The 12,371-nt window shown below is 43.1% G+C and overlaps 1 protein-coding gene across 3 annotated transcripts in view; it reads left to right on the top strand.

Moving 5' to 3' along the window:
• Positions 1-255: 255 nt before the first annotated feature.
• The window catches only part of RAB14 (RAB14, member RAS oncogene family), a 32,726-nt gene continuing 20,610 nt past the window's right edge, over positions 256-12,371 (top strand). The window contains exons 1-2 of one of the 3 annotated variants that reach the window (XM_038374222.2): positions 494-713; positions 2,428-2,571. The gene's annotated coding sequence lies outside the window, so the exon portion shown is untranslated. Of the gene's footprint in view, positions 714-2,427; positions 2,572-12,371 lie in introns of all 3 variants that reach the window. The other 2 variants (XM_038374228.2, XM_038374224.2) reach the window with 2 other exon arrangements.

The following is a 12,371-nucleotide window of genomic DNA, read 5'->3' as shown; positions in this document are numbered from 1 at the left end:
GCCTCCTCTCAGCACCACAGTAGACAGGGACCCGGCCCTGCGAGGCTTGAGGCTGCACCACCACCTCTGTTGGGGTGACGAGCAGCTGTGTCGGGGACACCCTCCCGTGCTGTTTAGATGAGTCCCCGCTAGGGGCCGGTGGCCACGGGCTGAGGAGGGGCAGCGGGGTGGGGGCGCGGCACGAAGGAGGAGCAGCCGCGCCCGTGGCGCGGGCGGGCTTGATTGGCGGCTCACGGACCCAGGCCGAGCCTTTTCCCCACTCGGCGCGCGCCCCAGCCAGCGCGCGCGACTCAGGACGCGCCCGGGGGCAAGAGGGGGCGCGTGGCCCGGCGCGCGCACCTCCGCCCAGCGCGCGCGCGCCGTCGCCCGCTTTGGCCACCGCCCGCCGCGTGCAGTTCGGAGGGGCCCCGCTGGGGCAGGCGTGCTCTGTGATTGGCCCGAGCTCTGAATCCTGCGCGCCGCTTTGTGCGGCCGTGGAGAGTGGGAGGGGAAACCCCGCGCACTAGGACACCGCCATCTTGGATAAGGGGTGGGGGATGGGGGCGCCGTAGAGCCGTCAGAGCTGAGCCTGTGCGAGCCCCGGAGAGAGGCGGAGACCAAGACCGGCCGCCGCTGCCCAGCCCGAAGCAGAGCCGCGCAGCGCCCAGAGGGGACCGGGCTGCCGCCGCCGCCGCCAGAGCCAAGCTGCACAGCCACCAGCTCCCCGAGCCTAGGTAATAAGGAAGCGGCGGCACCTGCTCCACAACGCCGGGCCCAGAGAGCGATCCTCGGCCCGGGAGGCCTCCTCCTGAACCCGGCCGGAACCCCTCCTTGCCTGGCGAGTCATCCCAGGGAGCCCGTCTCCTGGCCCCCTTGCCCTGCGAGCCTTTCGGCCCCCGCAGCGGTGCCCTCCTTCCCGCCCCGCAGCCACCCGCGGCCTAGCCTGGTGATCGCTCCGTGCCCGGGCCTCGCTGGGTCTGTTCCGGCTCCTCGGCCTTCCCATGGGCCGCTTCCCTTGCTGGGAGGCCCGAGGCGGATGCAGCCTGCACCCCGCCTGCTGCCCTGCCGCCACCCGCCTGCCCATCTGTAACGACGAGGCACAATGGAAGGGGACAGAGCTGGGGGCTGGGCCTGCCGGGTAGGGTGAGGCTGGCTGGGCCAGGAGCTAGGCCTCCTCTGCGCTGGTTCTCTGGCCTCCGCCGCCTCTGCGCTGCTGCACGCTCGCATTCCCCCCATGTATGTGTGCAGGATGTGCCCCTGCATAGTACGTGTGACTGCACACGTGTGTGTGTATCGTATGGGCACTCGGGGTTTGTATACAGTAGGGTATGTGCTTGCGATGTCGGCTGTTTCTGCTGTCCCTAACTTCAATATTTAAAATTTTATGTTGTATGAAACTGTGACAAAGAATCTTTCATGTAGGAATAATAACAAATCCTCCAAATCTTTCTCCGAGAGTCCCCCAAAACGTTGTGTAGTTCACTCCTTTTAGGCAAAATCGTTCTAGATGCTGCATAGGAAAATGGATTAAAAGACTCGGATGATTGTCTTCTGTCTGTCTGCAGCACATTTCTGAATTGTGTTTTAAGGATGATATTCTGGAGTGGGTGGATGGCTTATTTTGGAAACAAGTTTGTGACAACAAAAACACTGGCTTCATCAATTCTGTGAAGCAAGGAAAGGTGTGTGTTAGGCTCTGTCTACAGTTATATTGCTTTCAAGTCCATACTGTTGTGGCCTTTCTTGCTACTCAGTTTCTTTCTAATAGTCTTAAATTGAGTGGCTACATGAGGGGTGGAGGACACACAATTAAAAATTCTTCTATAAGATCTTGTATCTATATTTGTGACTATCCTGACAACATGAAAATGGCGTTTTGTCTACACTAAAAATTGACAGGTAATCTAAAAAATTCTTAGTATTGGGTTTTGAACTAGAAACTGATTCTGTAGTGGATGTGTCTTTTGTGTATTATTATAAATGTTGCATAAAACTGCTAGAGACTTTTTAGCCGCAAAAAAATAAAACATTTAAATTATAGTATTACTTAAAGTCCTGGGTTGGGATTTGGTCTATGTTATGCTGAGCAATTTACAAACATAAGTGAGAGAGTTTCTGCTCTGGGGGAGTTAACATCTACAAGTGCAACTAACTGCATATGGATTAAAAGGAAAGTTACTAACTCCTGTGAAGGATTGGGGAAACCACTTAAATCAGAGCTGTGGTAAGAAACTCCAATCTCATGTTTTTATGACTTGTTGATGATCTTGAGATTGGGGAAACATGGTGTTTACAAGCATACTGGATACGTTTGGCCTGAATGAAGCCATCATTAAAGGGGAAAAAAAGATGGAATTGTTTAACATATTAAAATTAGAAGTTTCTAAATGATGTTTAGAAACCTAGTTATAAGTTTTTTTTTTGTTTTTTTTTATTTCTGTACTTCAGTGTATCCAGTGGGCTCTCAAGACTTTTTTTCCTCCCTCCATCTTTCTGAACCAATGAAATAGGCACTTTCCCCACTGATCAAGAATGTATTGCATCAAGCTGGTGACTTAAACAGCCCAGTAACTAATTGCTAGAGAATCAGAGGTAACTTTCCGTTATCTGTCTAGTTGTTACCAAAACTTTTGGTGTAGAATGTAATTTGCCTGTTCAGGCTTACCGTGCAGTAGATATCTATGGGAGAATGTGGCTTTGCTGCTAAACAAGCAGTGAAAGGAAACTCCTCATACACAGGTTTCAGAGTATTCGCAAAAAGAAAAGGAGTACTTGTGGCACCTTAGAGACTAACAAATTTATTAGAGCATAAGCTTTCGTGAGCTACAGCTCACTTCATCGGATGCATGTAGGATATAGGATGCATCCGATGAAGTGAGCTGTAGCTCACGAAAGCTTATGCTCTAATAAATTTGTTAGTCTCTAAGGTGCCACAAGTACTCCTTTTCTTTTTCCTCATACACAGTTGAATGAATATAAAATTTTCTTTTGCTTCAAGGTAGTTGCTAAAATGTAGCTTTCTGAAGGTGCTATGGAGTGTATTTTAAGTGACTTGTGTTTTACCTTGGGCATTATCTCTGGTTTTGATTTGAGTGGTCATACTCATAAGCACAAGATTAATTCTTATGGCTGTTGAGACTTCTGTACACAGAGGACATCTGGTACACCTTCTCTCTCTCCTCTTCTTCCCTCCCCCTTCCGCCCCCTCCCCCCCCGCATCTGTAGAGTAATATTCTGTTCCATTATTTCAGCACAATGGGCAATAAAGGCATGGTTGTTTTGTCCAACACACTTTTTAGTTAAAGGAATTGTAGGGTTTATTAATGGTTGGTGAATCTGAACAATTTTGATACAATGTAAATGTTAGAAGCCATTTTTCGTAACTCTACAGTCTTGGCCTGGGTTCTTGCTGTATAATGCTTATCCATTCATATCAAGGTCCTGTAAGCCAATGTCTTCAGTGACACCTGTGCATGCAAGTCATAGCCTTTAGGTTGGTTGCAAAGGTATAACTGATACCAGGAAGGAAGAACATTAGTTGCTATGGCTCTGCAGTGTTAAGGGGAAAACATAATTGAATTATTTGTCAATAAAATAAACAGATTGAAATCGGAAAAGAAACTGCTGTTTCAAGAGTGCTATCGTATGGTCACAGAAGAACTGCACTCTTAATCAACAAGTTAACTGTGAAACTTAGATACTGCTTAAATCTTACCAAAAAGCAGCTGCTTGTGGTAGGTCAAGTTATGTGCCTACCAGACTTATTTCTTTATATGCTGCTTTCCCAAAAAGCCTCAAACTTTCTTTATTAAGGAACACTGAAGTGCCATCAGTTCAGTACTCATGTACAACTCTACCAGATGAAACCAGTTTCTCACTGGGAAGAGAGAACAAACGTTAAACTGCTGCTATGTCAAATAGTTCATAGATGGAGTAGGAGGGGGATGGTGGGTAGAGGCATGTATATAAATGGTTGGCTGGTGGTGGTGGTGGTGGTGGTGGGGGAACAACCTTAACAGAACATGCTTATAAGTACATTTCCTCTTCTAGTTTAAAAAGTTAAAGAAAACTAGCAGGAAACAAAACTTAGTCAGTGACCATAAATGGCGCCTGATCATTAGTAATGTAGACTAAGCTGTCATTCTGTATTTTATTTTATTTTTTTCTTTAACAGTCACTCCTGCTTTGGTGCATCCTGCTGACTATTTAATGGGGATTTGATAAATGCAGATCAGGTGATCTGACATACTTTCTGCTGTTTAAGTATAAGACTCACTTTTCTCTTTATGGAGGTGTGTCTGACAGCAGAAATATAAAATCCTTAGTAGTAGTGAGAAGTTCCCATCAATAGAAAAAACTAACAGTGATGTTGCTGGAAAATTGAGGGCAATGAGATGTTTTCTGATAAAACTAAGAACTTGGGAGTTGATTCTGATGGCTCTAGGCATTATTCGTATGCTACTGTGTAATAATGTGGTGTGACCTTGATACTTCCTCTTTGCTCTGAGCAGGACTAGTAAGATTGCAGAGGCAATGTATTTAAAGCTGTTATCTTTTTGCACCTGGCTGTTCCAGTACCACCTCATGTAAGGATGAGGGGGACGAGAATAAAAACTGGTTTAAAAACCTCGGACTACTCACACTGACTCTACCCAGGGACTAGGTTAAAAATTGGTACCTTGTTCATCAGATCTGTCCCTCTTGTAGTCTCACATTTGCTGACTCCAGTGACAAAGTTACTGCTTGCATTTTACTCTTGTTGGCTGCTTTGGCTTTCAATACGAAGAGCAAGTGTTCTTTTGTTCAATCATGCACATAAGCAGAATTGTTCACAATGTACCAGTTACTCCCATGCAAACCCATTCAAGGCAGTGGAGTTGTGCAGTTATAAATAAGGGCCTAGTTTGGCCTGCAGAAACTATTACTAATGGTAGTACACACGATTGGAAAATAATCTTGACACTTTGAGCTCAGGATGAGTTTCCATGGCTGCCAGTTTAGTTTCTTGTTTTGTTTTAAACAGAGCAAACTCTGCTTGGAGATCAAGAAACACACACACATGAAAATCCCTGATGCCATTTTATGTCACTTTTCAGAGTAGAAGTGCATTATCACGCTATAATCATAGTTGGAGGGTATAGTTGCTTTCTGGCGCTTATATGGGTGTGTGAAGCAGGTGTGTTTTGTGATTCTGATGGGAACTAGTAGGCACATAATTACTGAGATGACATTATGTCTAAAGCACGTCAGTTATAACTAGTATTCAGATATATTGCTTCCATTATAGCTTGCCATAACCTGATTGTATCTAAGGGCTACTCTACACTGGCAACGCTAAAGCGCTGCCGCGGCAGTGCTTTAACATGGCTTGTGTAGGCATGGCACAGTGCTGCAGGAGAGCTCTCCCAGCGCTCTTAAAAAAACCCACCTTCACAAGGGGCATAGCTACCAGCGCTGGGAGCCCGATTCCCAGTACTGGTGCTTTACAGCGCTGAAATTTGCTGCGCTCAAGGGTGTTTTTTCACACCCCTAAGCGAGAAAGTTGTAGCACTATAAAGTGCCAGTGTAGACAAGTCCTAACATGAGTAACGACTAGGCCATTTTCAGAGTGTAGGAGATGTAAGTAGTAACTACTAATGTTGCTACACTTATGTAGGTAAAAGGGGTTTGAGTAGCACTAAGTTGCACAAAGACAGGAAGGCATATTTTGAGGTTGCTTTAGAGTATTTTGTGGGAGCAGGAGAAACAGACTTTATATTGAACTGTATCCATGTAAAACTACTGTGGATAAATTGAGGTGGTGGAGAGTGTAAATCACCAGTAGACCACTTTTTTCCTTGAGGATTTAATATAGAAGACAGTACTTAAATAAGTCATTAAATACATTACAGTTCACTTCTATCCTAGGACTTAGCAAACACTTTACAACTCTCAAATTAAACTTCTCAACAGGATTGTAAGAAAAAGCCTTTTTGGGTACTTAGTCTTGGATTTTTAATTTTTTTTTAACCATGTTAATAACTATAGGACAAAAAATCCTGGTCTTTCGGTCTTGAAACTAGTAGTTTTAAAATAGATACTCTTTGAGGGAAATGCCTCTCTTCTAAACTAGAAGTCACTCTATGTAGCAAAAAGAAAAGGAGTACTTGTGGCACCTTAGAGACTAACAAATTTATTAGAGCATAAGCTTTCGTGAGCTACAGCTCACTTCAACACTCTTGTCTATGATGGGGAGCTAGAACCAAGAAGATGCTGGGGAGTCTCAACAGGACGAGGATGCTCTTCATTTTTTTTTTATTTTTTCTGTAAGATTGGAAAGATGAGGAAGAAAGTGTATGGTACTGGAAGAGTGGCAGAGGAGACTATGCACGTGGCAGTTAAGATAGTAAAATGTGGTATTTATACATCTGACTTCTTTCACTTCAGTGTTTCTCTGAAACTTTTCCCTCTGTCATCTGCTGGACTAAGAGTATCTACCTTTATCATTTAATGTTGAAGAGACTTGATGATGAGTACTAGTGAGAAGCAGCATGGTCCAAGGGACAGGGCACTGGGTAGGGACTCGGGAGACCTGGCCTGCTATTTCTATTTCTGGCCTACTAGGTGACTTTGGGCAGGTCATTTGATCTCTGTAAAATTGGGATAATACTGGCTTCCTTTGCAGAGTTCTGGGATTAACTGATGAAAAGCAGTATATAAGAAATTAATATATTGTAGGGTATATATTCACTGTGGACTAAATGATTGGGACCCTTTAAAAATGGAATGCTGTAGTCAACATGTCGTCTAAGGTGTTGTTTACATGGGAAAGTTGAATGGGTTTAATCAAATTCATGACTTTGAAACCAGCACAAACCGCTGAGTGGCTCTTTCAGTGAAGTCAGTTGGGAACTGGTTTTTCCACTTCAACCTAAGAGTGTTAAGCTGGCACAAAAAAAAATAAAATAAACTTGTGATGGTTAACCAACCTAGTTCAAACTAATTCCAGTTAACCTGCTGCAACTCTACTATGTAGACAAGCTCTTAATCCTCCATATTTCACTCCCCTTTGCATTCCTCTTCCTCTTCTATGCTCTGCATAGAAAATGAAGTTAGTCATTACGTAGCCCTCTAATTCTGTTTTAAGAATGGCCAGTATTGGGTTGAGTTCATTTTTAATGTGGTATTTCTTTGAGCCTAGAGCTCTGTCAAAGGAATGAGGTTGGATAGAGATGATTCTGTTACTGGGACTGAAAGCCATGAATATGGGATAAATACACCTAATCTCATTGATTTGAATACAAATGATTGGTCTGAAGGTGGCTAGTCAGTTTGTGTGCTGTGACTGTTTGTCAAGCATGATAGTTTCTGTGCCTTGTCTTCCCCATCCTGATGTCTGTAGTAATGTGTTAAGATTGCAAGCTGTTTTAGGCTCTGTACGCACCTGTAACAAGAAATAACGTGTTACCATCTTTTCTCTCCTTCATGGTGAGACACACACTAACCAACCTTTTGTGTTTGAGGCACAGGCTGTCACCATGGGCATGGCTATACTAGAAACTTCAAAGCGCTCCTGTGGCAGCGCTTTGAAGTATGAGTGTGGTCACATGCGAGCGCTGGGAAGAGCTCTCCTAGTGCTCCTGGTAATTGGAGGGCTCCCTGCGTCCGGTGCACTGGGAGCCTGTTTACACTAGCGCTTTAAAGCGCTCTGACTTGCTGCACTCGGGGAGTGATTTTTCACACCACTGAGCCAGCAAGTTAGAGTGCTATAAAATGTAAATGTAGCCAACCCCTATGTCTGTACAGTGGAGTCCTGACCTGCTTATGGCCTGTAGTTACTAATGCCATGTATATGGTGGTGCAACACTGCTACTAACAAAATATAGGTTAAATAAACTCAATCTTTTTTAGATAAGGGCCGGAGTAACTTAAACCAAAGATCTAAATCATGTCACCTTTTAAAAATATTGATTATGCTTTTTCAATTATAGATAATTATGAATTATAAACATTTTTAAATGCCATTACTTAATGGGCTATCTTATTTGAATCCTACGGTACTGTTATAGGCAAAAACAAAATACTGAAATTAAGGCCTTAAGCAGGTACATAACTTGACTTCAGTGGAACTAATCTTGTGTTTATAGATCAGCACATGCATAAGTGATTGCAGGATCAAGGCTAAAATTGTTTGTTTTTCTTTTTGTCTTAGGGCATAACTATAGCTGAACCCCTTGGTAACAGTGACTAATGTAATTAATCTTAGCATCCCAAATAATACCAAAAAAACCCCACCACGGTAATATTTAGCTTTAAAAAGGGGAACTACATAAAAATGAGTTTGTTACATGGAAAGTAAAAGGACCTATCAGAAGGGTTAAATGCCTGCAGACAGCATGGGGACAACTTAAAAACACCATAATAGAGGCTCAGACTAAATGGATACCCTAAATCAGAAAATACAGTAAAAGGATCAAGAGTACCACCATGGCTAAACATCAGAGTAATGGAGACCATTATAGGCAAAAAGGCATCCTTTAAAAATTGAAAGTCGGATCCTAGTGAGGTTAATTTGGAAGGTGCACAAGAACTTGAGAAGCAACTTGCTAAAGAAAAATTCTTAATTTTTTTTAATAAGTACAAATGGAGTATGTCTGCACTTCATTTAAACGCCTGCAGCTGGCCCATGTCAACTGAATTGGGCTTTCAGGGCTCAGGCTGTGGAACTGTAAAATTCCAGTATAGCTGTCTGGGCTTGGGTTGGAGCCCGAACTAACTACACCAGAATTTTGCAGCTTGAGCCCTGTGAAACTGAGTCAGCTGATGCAGGCCAGTTGTGGGTTTTTAATTGCAGTATAGACCTATATCCTAAGAAGCCTGCCAAACGGGCAGTATGGCTACTAGGTGACCAAGGTGTTAGCAGAAATGCTAAATGAATTCTTTGCATTGGTATTCACTGCAGAGGTTGTAGGGGAGATGCCCCAAAAGGATAGCTCTAATATGGGTAACAAATCTGAAGTGCTGTCCCACAGTGATGTATCAGAAGATTCTGATTCTGTCAACTACAGGCCAGTGAGCTTAACTTCAGTACAGGGCAAATTGATAAACTATAGTAAAGAACAGAATTCACTTCACAAAAGCCATCTGATTCTTCCCACACAAAAAGTGAAGTCACGCTTCATCCATCTGTTAGAATTCTCTGAGGGTGTCAACAAGCATGAGGGTAAGGGTGATCCAGTTGATACAGTGTATTTGGTTTTTCAGAAAACCTTTTTGGTAAGGTTCCTTATCAAAGGCTCTTAAGCAAAATAAGCAGTCATGGGATAACAGGAAAGGTCCTCTCTTGGATCAGTAAGTGGCTAAAAGATAGGAATAAATGGTTAGCTTTCACAATGGAGCGAGGTGAACGGAGGGTCCCCAAAGATCTGTACTGGAACCAGTGCTGTTCAGCATATTCACTATTTGCTCCCTTTTCCAGATCATTAATGAAGTGGCAAAATTTGCAGATGATACAAAATTATTCAAGATAAAGTCCAAAGCTGACTGCAGAGAGTTACAGGGGGATCTCACAAAACTGGGTGAGTGGGCAACAAAATGGCAGATGAAATTCAATGTTGGTAAGTGCAGAGTAGTGAACACTGGAAAAAATAATCCAAACGACACTTGTATAATTGTGGGTTCTAAATTAACTGTTATCACTCTGGAAAGATCTTGGAATATTCATGAACATTTTTTCGGAAAACTTCACCTTGGTGTGCAGCAGTGGTCAAAAAGGCTAACAATGTTAGGAACAATTGGGAAAGGGATAGAAAGTATTATAATGCCTCTATAAATCCATGGTGCAGTCACACCTTGAATACTGTCAAGTTTTGATCATCCCATCTCAAAAAAGATATAGTAGAACTGGAAAAGGTTCAGAGGAGGGCAACAAAGATGATCAAGAGTAAGGAATGGCTTTGATCTGAGGAGAGACTAAAAAGATTAGGGTTGCTCAGCTTAGAAAAGACAACTCGGGGAATATGATAGAAGTCTATAAAATCATGATGTGGAAAAAGTGAATATAGAAGTTATATCTAGGAATGTAAAATATTAAGCAGTTAACTGGTAAGTATTACTCTTACCATTAACCCACTCTAACCATTAACTCCCTGCTCGTGAGTCTCTAACAGGTTCTCCTGCAGCAGAGAGGCCATTTTGGGATGCTGGCAAGAGGTGACTATGGCAACCAGGAAGGAATGGGCATCACGAGAGGTCACTGGGAGCCCCGCCTCTTCTTACAGGGGCCAGGTCAATAATAATGCTCTAGCCCAGCTGCGGGGGGCAGCCAACCAGACCGGGAGAGTGTATTTAGACCTGTGTGGTAGACGGGCTGCGGGCCCTGTTGGGGGGTAAAGTAATCTCCAGCCTCCCCCATGCCACTGAAAGGGGTTTGGCTGCGGAGGCAGACAGACAGCCCGTCATGAGCTCAGCTGCTCTTCACCATCTATCTGGGGCAATGGGGCAGAGGAGATCGAGGCATCCTAGGAGCAAGGATCCTGCCTGAAATGGGGGGAGAGAGAGAGATTCCCACAATACAAAAACCAGGGGTCACTTGATGACCCTAATATACATCAGGTTTAATACAAGAGGAGCTACTTTGTCACACAATCCACAATTAACATGTGGAATATATTGCCATTGGAAGTTGTGATGGCCAGAAGTATAACTGGGTTCAAAAAAGAATTAGATAGGTTCATGGAGGATAGGTCCGTTAGTGGCTATTGTCAAGGACACTACACTATGCTCAGAGTATCCCTAAACCTCCAGCTGCAAGAGGGTGGGACTGGGTGACAGTACATGGATCACTCAAAATTGCCCTCTTCTGTTCATTACCTCTGAAGCATCCTGGCACTGGCCAAAGTCAAAAGAGAGGATGCTGGGCTGGATAGTCAATTGGTCTAACCCAATATATCTGTTTTTATGTTCCCCTTAATATCTTGCTCTTTTGCCATTATTATGCACAGTGACATCTAGATCTCTCTGTATGATTAGTTCACACTGTTCTTTCCAGTGTACATTGTGATATCTTCAGATTACTTACAGTGCAGTCAAGTATGACAATCAGTTAGTCTTGTTGAAGCAACCTAATTATATAAATTTTGTTCCTTTAAAAAAAAAAAAAATTCTGCCTTAAACTAGTGGCTTTCAACCTTTTTTCATTTGCAGACCCCTAAAATTTCAAATGGAGGTGCAGACCTCTTTGGAGATTAAACCTGTGGTGTGCGGACCCCTAACATAATCTTGGACAGAAAACTGACTGAACAGAATTCAGCTATAAATGTTGCATGTGCTTGGCATGGCATTTGATGTAGCATGGAAAAGGGTGCTGAACTGTGGGCTTCTGTGGTGATGACAATTCCGTGTTTTGACCTCTAAGTGGGGTTATTCACATACTCTTGATCAGAAAAACAGAATGTCTCTCTTGGGATCTGAAACTTCATTTTCATAGTCAAAGACTGTTTAGACATAGTCTTTGAACCCCCACATTAAAAACCACTGCCTTACACAATACAAACTTTAAAGAGCTACCCAGTTAAATGTAGAATCTGACTTGCATGTTGCTCATTCTTTAGAGATTTAAGACCATAAAATGGGAAGGAAGTAAAATGGATGTTTTTGTTTAATTCCTTAATTGTTAGTAAAGTTTCAGATTTAATAGATTCTCTACGAAAACAAGTTTCACAATTCTCATCTATGCTGAAGAAAGTTTAGGGCCTTACTGATATCCTGTCTGTTGCATCAATTTTGTGTTGAACAACTTTTCATTGTTAACACTGAAGCAATTTTGTTTGGAAGCGTCAAGAACTGCCATGCTGGGTCAGACCATTGGTCTGTTTATCCCAATATCCTGTCTTGTACAGTGGTCATTACTAGCGCTTCAGGGGGATCATATAGAACAGGGCAGTTGCAAAATTTCATTCCCCCCACCTCCTTTCCCTCCCACCTTCTGGCAGTCAGAGCTTTAGGGCCACATTCCTGAGTATCTTGGTTAATAGCCATCAATGGACATATCCTCTCTGAACTTATCTAATTCTTTTTGAACACAGTTGCACTTTTGCCTTTGCATCATCCCATGGAAATGAGTTCCACAAGTTAACTGTGTGATGTTAAGAAGTACTTATGTTAGTTTTAGCCTGTTGCCTATTAATTTGAGTGAACCAACCACCCCTGCCTCCCGCTCCCCCCCCGTTCTTGTTATGTTTAGGGGTAAATAGCAATTCCTTATTCACTTTCTCCATGCCATGACAGAGGTTTATAAAATCATGAATATCTGCCCTCCTCCCCTTAGCCTCTTTTCTAAGCTGGAAGAGAATATTGAAATCATGCTACTATTCTATAAAATTGCTGGTACACTTAGTCCTTTGGTAATCTGA

Source organism: Dermochelys coriacea, chromosome 16 (genome assembly GCF_009764565.3).
Source record: "Dermochelys coriacea isolate rDerCor1 chromosome 16, rDerCor1.pri.v4, whole genome shotgun sequence".
Taxonomy (NCBI): domain Eukaryota; kingdom Metazoa; phylum Chordata; order Testudines; family Dermochelyidae; genus Dermochelys; species Dermochelys coriacea.
This window is presented reverse-complemented; position numbering and strand designations above follow the sequence as displayed.